Source organism: Melanostigma gelatinosum (genome assembly GCF_949748355.1).
Source record: "Melanostigma gelatinosum genome assembly, chromosome: 3".
In the NCBI taxonomy this organism is placed as follows: Eukaryota; Metazoa; Chordata; class Actinopteri; order Perciformes; family Zoarcidae; genus Melanostigma; species Melanostigma gelatinosum.
In genome coordinates, this window is record NC_136636.1 from 20,217,290 (window position 1) to 20,226,335 (window position 9,046).

At 38.6% G+C, this 9,046-nt stretch overlaps 1 long non-coding RNA gene across 2 annotated transcripts; it reads right to left on the reverse strand.

Moving 5' to 3' along the window:
* Positions 1 to 4,458: 4,458 nt before the first annotated feature.
* On the reverse strand, positions 4,459 to 8,840 carry LOC306775734. Of its 2 annotated transcripts, XR_013771885.1 has the most exons (5): positions 8,700 to 8,840; positions 7,640 to 7,765; positions 7,040 to 7,187; positions 6,414 to 6,507; positions 4,459 to 5,470 (listed from the first exon to the last, which is right to left on the reverse strand). It is a non-coding gene; the product is annotated as an uncharacterized lncRNA (long non-coding RNA). The 2 variants fall into 2 exon arrangements; XR_013771886.1 differs by lacking the exons at positions 7,640 to 7,765; positions 8,700 to 8,840 and adding an exon at positions 7,298 to 7,424.
* Between the last annotated feature and the right edge of the window lie 206 nt (positions 8,841 to 9,046).

The window sequence follows — 9,046 nt, forward strand, 5'->3', positions numbered from 1 at the left end:
TTTCACATCAAAACGTTTTGATGTATTATTTGTAAAGGAAACACAGTGTGTTCTTTCAGATACGTATAGAATACTTTAACCAAGCGAGAGTCAGGCCAGAGATGCCAAATAGATTTTTTTGGTCACTCTCGAAGTATAAATATTCATGTTGTCAAAAGCCGCACTAACATCCAGTAATATAAGCACTGACTGAGAATCCAAATTCAGTCCATAATTAGCAGAAAATGATTCGCTACTTTTGGAAGTGCAGTTTCAGTGGAGTGACCCTGAAAGCAGATTGGAAAGGTTCAGAAACATTTCTGAACACTGCACATACAAAGTTATGCCTTTTAATAAGAGGTCTAACCACAGCAGTCTCAAAGGCAGGAGGAACAGTGCCACTCGTAAAGGATAACTTATCACTTAACTTATCATCAGCATTGTATAACCAGGAATGGCAAGGGACCTTCCAAGTTTAGTAGGTAGAGGGTCGAAGAGGAAAGCTAGCTGGTTTAGAAGCCGACACCAGTTGCGACAATGTCTCATGGGAGTGAGTCTCAACACTATCGGGTTCAACGTAAACCAGAGTCTAGACCTCTCTCATCGTCTTGTTTTGGTAGGAGGTGCAACTGAATCCGAGAGACTAGAAAGAGCTTTGTTTGAGTCACTGGTACAATTCTCCACATGAAGTGAAAGGAGCCAGGACCACAGACAATTGCTCACCATGCGCAGTTCAAGTTATCGGTCCAATGTGGCGAGTGGTAAATACTTCACCACCAACATTAAAAGGACGTTGCTTAAAAGTTAATAAGAAAGTGATCTGACACCATGTGGTATCAGAGACAGCAGACAGCAGATCACTTATATCCTGTATGTGAAGTCAAGGGTACTATCAAGTATCAAGAACTCCAGCAAAGGCTTTACATAGAGAATCAAAGGCCTTATTGAGATGAATATCTAAATCACCAATATCTAAAATCTCTGAGATAAATATGGGAATATGGTCCGGTTGTTCTACAGACGTTATTCCTATATGTCAAAGCAATTCATAGTTGATGGAGACGGTTTTAATAAAGGAGTCTTAAATGAATTCAACATCAAGTTTGGAGGTTAAATTGAATATGACTTTAAGGCAACATCCTCTTGTTTAGTAGTCTGAGCATGAGCAGCAAGAGCATTGGTATAGACAGGTGGGGAAACAAGTCATATGGAGACCTTGGTGAAGAATCAAACCATTTATCATTAAGGCTTTGGTAGACAGATATCAAGTATTTTTAAGACACAATTTGATTTGGTAGTCTAGTTGGAACTTTAGTTTTCACTAATAGACCATTTTGTAGAGCTACCAGTAGATGATGTATTAATTGGAACCAGATACCATCAGTGGCGGGCCGTCAGGGCCTGCAAGGCCTTCTCTGCTGACCTAAACAGAATCACAAAGCTATATCTATTTTATAATTTAATAAGTTTTCTTAAATACACTACATGATGTAAAATAGACGGGCAGTGGCTTTAAATCCACCCAGTAAAACACAGATGATGCGCTATTGATTTGGGCCTCCGGTTGTTCTTCTGTGATCTCTTAAAACTGAGAAGGGTATGTCTGGCAGGTGTGTTGAATTGTACTCAGGCCGTGCAGCTCACTTTGAGATGTAAGAAAATGCTCCAGTTCAACTATAGATCTGATAGAATCTGATAAAGGGCACAGCTAGAGAGAAGACCCGCATGGAAGCTCCTGGTTGCATCTGCTCCGCTTTGTATGAGCTTCAGTGATTTTAATCTATCAAGATATAAGCGGTATTTCCCAACGCTGGATAATGGGGCCCTGTTTCTCTTTGTCCTCTGGCACCAAATTGCATTGGTTGCTTGTGTGTAACGGAACCTCTTATCGACCTCAACATCTTGGCATTCTCTGCTAATAATGTTTGTGCAGTCTTGAGACTTGATTGAAAATGATTAAATGTAAATATTTACTTTAGCTTGTATATGTAGGTAAATGGCGGTTAGAGTGCTATTGCTGTTGAGGTGAGTGTTTCGTAAACTTTTAACTCATTGAATTCATAGCGTGTATTGTCTTAATGTATTTTGATCCACCATGAAAACGTCCCCGCAGGGATGAATACAGTTTATTGGATTGGAATGTAATTTAATTAAAATGTCCCTGCAATGGCAAGAGTGAACTTTCAATGAGTCAAAGCCTCCTAATTTGACACACAGCACGGACAAATCTATATTAAATTCTTCTTTTAAATGTGACGGAGCTGGTGTGCTGTAAGGAGACAATACTGCTCATTTCTGAATCTTGGCAAGCTTTGTTTAAGGGTTTGTTGTAAACGTCATAATTATCCTTCTTTTATATCTTTGTCAGATTCTTGGAAGAACTTACCATCTCACAAGTTTCTTCATCATAGCCTCAATTTTACGCTTACGTCTTTGCTTCTTCACTGGCTTGTTTTTTAGTTTTTTTTACTTCTGTAACCTTGTTGCTGCATCTTTTTCTTGCCGTGGTTGTACAGTATTTAGAAAAAGTTGCATGTAGATTAGGTTATTTGTCTTGCTTCCCTTCACCACAAACATGTGTTATAATTTACTCAGCTTGCTAACGTCAATGTTAAATGAAGAGAGTGTTAGAAAAGTAGTCTGTGGCCACCCATAGGGAGAGCACTACACAAGATAAAGAGAAGTCACTTTTGTCTAATGCAACTCTTTGTATGGCTTCTGATGTCATCCCAGGAGAAGAAATGCCGTTTGGTGGCAAAAGCTAGCATGAATAACGTGTACCTGATATCAGATCAGCTTTGAAGCAGCTTTTCTCTGCGGTAAGGACATTGGGAGTTGTTCACTGTGCTAATTTGGAATCAGCTTTGAGGCCGCTCTCTCCCGCTTACTTCCATCTGTAGATGACTTCTCCAAGCTGTTGATTTGGATTCAGCTTTTAGCCACAGTCTGCCACTTGAAAATGAGACGTTGTCCATAATGCTGATCCTTAATCAGCTTTGAAGCAACTCTCTCACACAGTTTACTGTTTGGAAATGAGGAGTTCTCCATGGTGCTGATTCGGGATCGGTTTTGACGCAGCTCTCCCTTACAGGCTTCCATGTGGACATGAGGAACTGTCCATGGTGCTGACTTGAAGCACAGGGCCATAAACAGCAGCTCACAACATGTTTAACCAACTGAGCCTGCTACAACACAATCCGACAGTTACAATGTTGCAAGTAGCTGCTCTATGCTGCACATGTAATTATGCCAAGTTGATTTATGTTGTAGTGCTACGAGCAAGAGGTGTTTTAAACCAGCTGTTTTTCCCTAAATATAGAAAACATGAAGTAATTGGGTCATTCTAAAGTGGTTGCAACCTACCAGGCTATTGGTTTTAGAACTTGGCAAAAGTAATATTGGAAGTGTGCGCATGGATAGAATCATAAGAGGAGATGGCCATAATACACAGGAGCAAGTGTGCCAGGGAATCGTCTCTTTATTTGGAGAAATAGATTGCTTCAGTAACCTTTGACTAGTACCTTCCGTTAAAATCATTTCCACATGAGAGATAGGGTATTGTATTGGTGAAATATGCCGGTATTACTACCATTTCCATCTCTGGACCTCTTACCCACGGTCCCTCACCTCACTCTCTCTCCCTCTCACATCGGCCTGTATTGATCTTCTGCTGGTTGTGTCTAACAGTACTATATCCACAGATATTTATGTTTGTAGGTGCTGGTCTCCGGTTCCCATTATAGGCTTGAGCGATAGACACGAGCAGTGTTTTAACACCTCGCTGCTGAGGAAAAATGTAATATTCAGGAGGCATGTCCTTAGTCAGCACTTCCATCCCAGGAGCTGTAAAATGACCAGGGACAGCAATAAGCATATTGCAAAGGTTGGGCGACAATGAAAAAGATGATTACAAGACAAAACCTTATGCTTAAATATGTACAATCAAATTGATTTAATTCTGTCCGTACAGAATTCCAATGAAAGTGACAATTGACTTTCAATCAAACTAAGTGTTTCAGTGATGGCTCAATGTTGACAGACTCGTCAGAGGTCAGACAGGATGAATGTGAACACCTAATGAAAGGAATGTAACTGAAGGGAAATGTAGCACTGTGGGAAATGATATCAGGTTAAATACCAGTTATCAGTAACGGTTCCGAAAAGAACGTAAACATCAACATTTAAATGTCATCAAACCACCTTGAGGCAGAAGTCCATACTGAAATCATTGATGCCTAAAGTCCTTGCCTATTCCAGACAGTTTCAACACTTTGAATCGTTGATTTATAACCACACTCTAAAAAAAAAAAAGTTGAGTATACTTAAAAAGGTTAAGCAACCAGCTGCAAAGGCTTTTTTGAGTATGCTCAACTAAGTTGTGTCAACTTAGGATAAGAAGTTAACTCAAAGTGCTATTTTAAGTTTCTCAAACTTGATATTTCAAGTGTTCTTTACTTAAGTACATGAGTAGACGTGAGGATCAAACTCAATATTTTAAGTTATGTTAACTTAAGTACATAAGTAGGTCTGAATAGTAATAAGTTTGAGAAACTTAAAATAGCACTTTGAGTTAACTTCTTATCCTAAGTTGACACAACTTAGTTGAGCATACTCAAAAAAGCCTTTGCAGCTGGTTGCTTAACCTTTTTAAGTATACTCAACTTTTCTTTCTTTACAGCCTTCATTTTTAATTAATTGGAAATGTACACCGTTAAAGAAAAGAAAAACATCGTAAAACACAAAATGTTTAATAACAATAAGTTATTTGCTTGCAAAACAATATTGTCTTTCAATTTCAACACTTGAATAGTAGACAGCAGGGGGTCAACATCCTTATAATCTCTACTTCATGCCATTTTAAACCCAAAGACACAGACTAAAGTTCCGTCCTAATACTCAGTCAAAACAAAAAGAAATGCAAATATGTGTCTGCATGGCGCTATGTGGCAGTAACAACAATAAACTAAAATTATAATACACCTAAAGCACAGGACCAGCAGTGGATAGTTCAGCTGTAATATACAAAGTATATACAAATAATAAACTTGTTAAACATCTAACACTTAAGGGTGTTGACCAATTTGGTCAACTCATACCATCGGCATTTGGTCAAGTTGGTGACATTTCAGTCCCTCATGAAAATCCAGTCAAGACCATAGGCGTGGTTTAGATATGGCAGGCTACTTCAGCAAACTGTTCTTTAAGGCCTGAACCCGGGTAGAGCACTGGGTACCAAGGTTCATGAACACCTTTTGAATTACTTAAAAAATGTGTACCGTAAGTCCTTCGGATAGTCCAGGTTAAGAGCCTGGATGAGCCCAAACAAAAGGGCAAATGCGGTTGGGAAGTCGCATACATCCTCCAGGACAATCCGTTCCTCAATAACCAGGGCGATGCTTATTGTTGTTGGACTTGAGCGGACCACCCCAACGCCATCTTCAACAACTGAATATTCCAAGTTCAACTCCCTTGACGCAAAATTCCTCCGGGTCTGTATTTTAAAGAAAAACAAGCATAGAGAGACTTTCATAAATATTCACCCCCTCTTTAAAATTCTCTTTTTTTTCGTTCCCATTCTGTAACAATACATTTGAAAAGTCAAAATACATTTTTGGTTGGTCAATTTTCTGCAGATTTTAAAAACAAAAATATACCACTTTCATACCATATTCACCCCCTACACATTTGTATTATAGTATTTTAATATTTAAATATTCATACTCTGAATGTCGTGTCTTGTGATTAAATAAATAAATAAATAGATAGAGCAGAATACAGGGAAACATTTGCTCACTGTACAGGCTTCCTTCGATTCAATAAGTGACAAAAACCTGAAGGAACTGGAGCAAATCTGCCATAAAACAATGGACAAAATCACTCCAAATCTGCCAGATTCTTACTCTAAAGACATGTAGCAGCAAAGGGTGCTAATGTTGTGTAGGGACTTTTTTAGTTTTATTTTCTTAAAAAGATTAGCTAACCAAAAAGGTATTTTGACTTTGAAAATACACTGACAGAGAATGACTTTACAATTAAAAACACTCAAATATGTACATGCATCATTTTTAAGTCAGACAAATCTTCAACAGGTCTAAATACTTTCTGAATGCACTGTATACGAGGTCTCAAAACCCATGACTAATTTGGGCTTGGAATTATAAATGTTACCAGTAAATTTGAAGGAGAATTGCTGTTACAAAATGCATGTGATGCAGGCACCACACTCACATGTAACCTTGATGCTACAGTAATATTGCCAGTATTGACGATATCACATGAAATGAAATGTTAAAAACTGTAAAGTTACACTTATTAAACTATTTAGGTGGAATAACAAAGTAACAGTGAAGTAGAAATGAGGGTTTGATGAAAGTTTGCATTCGTGTTTTCTTGCTCAATGTGCAACCTAAATGACATTGACACATTAGTCTTACCAGATATTTCTTCAGAAAGCCGTCCGGCTTCGCCATCAAAGAACGGTAGACCCCATAGAGCTGTAGAGTTTCTGTGGGCAAGCACATCAGTTGTCTGAAAGATACAAAATGAAGATTAAAAATGTATATATTCATAATAATTCAAATTCAAAAAATTCAATGCAAACTATAGAAGACAAAGGCATTTGGCAAACTGCTTCCAGCATTGTCGCATGCATTTCAGGTTGGCTGTATTCACTAACTAAATTAACCTATATTTTACCACTGTATATATGGGCATCATGTTTTTGGACACAGCTTAAGGGTGAAAACACAGTAACGCTCTCTTGCTTTTCATCTCCGAAATCACCAATTTGAAATGTCAATTAAGTCAAACAATACAATACACCTGTGAACATTAACGTGTCTTCATATTTATTTTGTAAGACAAACTGGAATATTAAAGGGTGATCTGATGGTAAATGCTCTGCTCCAATGTTATGGTTTGCATAGTTTCATAATTGATGTCTTGTGTCGGACTAAATAATTGTGAAAATGCCCCTCGTCTGTCCCCCAGTTTTTGGTCCCAGTTCAAATCTAATTGAGGACCCCTGCTATACCACATGCACTTCCTACTTATTGATTACCTGTTCATCAAAGGTGTCTAGAAGGATCCTCATGTCCTTTCCAATGTTCCGCGGCGTGATCTGTACAGCTTAATAAGCTGCGATGAGTGTGCATCCAATGATGACAGGAAGATCTTCTTCAGGTCCACTCGAGTAATTCTGTAGAACTCTGCACAAAACAGTTTGCATGTAAAGAAACAATGATGCAAGTTTATGTTCAATTGTACAATTGTCCAAAGGCATTAGATACATGCTGCTTTCTATTTCAGAACAACCAACCTGTGGATCATTGCACTCTGCAGGCAATTCTTCATCTGCTTCTGGTAGATCAGTTGGAGTTGTTGGAGATATTACAGATTATCTAAAATAATTAACACTGTAAGATTTGTACTTACCGGATTTGTTACCGGCTTACATGACTACTGAAGGACATTACTTGTAAATTCACAGTTTTTGAATAGACAACAGTCACATGCTGCTTCAAATGAGCCCTGAGATGGCCTATGCATTTTTCTGGAGCACAGAGGACCTTACAGTCACACAATTCACAACAAAATGTGACCTGCACTTTAGGTTTACCAGACTGTTTATGTACTCTTGAAAGGTGGGATTTTAACGCACCAGTTGTCTTGAGAGTTCAGGTGCAGGCTGTATACAGGCACGGGAGTGGTTAGAGTCACGCCTGGTAATGTCTGTAATGCTTTCAGAGGACATCTTGACTGGGGTGGAAAAACTTGCATCCAAATCCTATGAAGGAAAGATAAGAACATGTTAACAATGTGCATAGTTGTCAAAACTCCATGCAAACCTAACAGCTTCACATCCCCTTATTTTCAAAGTTGCTCAAAGATGGGAAATATTTATTGCCAAGGAGTAATGGTACATTTTTTACTAAAACAGAAAAGCAGTTTGCCATGATTTATTAAATGTACACTGAGAACTGAGAATGTAAAAGATGATTCCACTAACCTCTAACTATGTTTACCTTAAGTGTGTAAAGGAGCAAGTCATTAAAATGGTTTTATCATAATGACAAACAATACTATGAGTGATGGAAGGAAGGGGGTGACCACGAAAAGCAACAGAACCTTCATCCCCCCTTTTGCTGAGTATTTTTAAATGTGTATTCATGCATATTTGTTTTGTATCATCAGGGAAGGAAAAGCATAGGTCAAGGAGTCTTACGAGTAACACAAATAAATTGGGTGCACAAAAGAACGGCGTGTTGCTTTATGCCTACTTCATTACCTGGAAGGTATCGAGTGCACCTCAATGGTACACGCGCGCGAGTAACTTAAACTAGCATGCTAAAGCCCTCGTGTTTCAACGCCACCAACACTAACGAACGGCGAAGCACTTTGCAGCAACATGTCAGCTAGCTAACAGAAACCAACCAATGTAACGTTAGCATACGGCGCTATAACATTGTGCACGTGCATACAACGTAGTAGCTTTAGCTAGTACAGACGTTAACTTTAATATGTGCAAATTCACTCGACCATGCAAAACCGCAAGCCGCGGGTCATTATCGTTAAATTACACATGACATTATGAACACGTGAAAAATAGGGTGGGGTCCGTCACATTGTAAACTTCTTAATGTTAACTTTTGCATTAAAAAAAGAACATGTTCGCTGACCAGCCCGTTAGCAAACACACTCCAGAACATACACAGCCTTACCTTGTTAATTTGTGATCAAGGTAGACAGCATGCTGCAGCAACACTTGAGCTGACGTGGACCAGCGTGGACTTGCTAACGTTATCTCTAACCGAAGGCACTGGTGTAGCGCAGTGACGTTTTTTTCCCCTCTCTTCTTCTTCTTCTTCTGCTCCTACTGCTGCTGCTGCTTCTTCTTCTTCTTCTCCTGAATTTGTGGCGGTTGGTTTTTTTTTTTTTTCTTGATTGAACTTTATTGAACATTGTCAACAGACATTCAGCAGATCATGAACATTCTTACACATATAAGATTTAGGTATAAAAAGTAAATGTCAATCAAATCAAATCTAAACAAATAAGGTATTTAAAC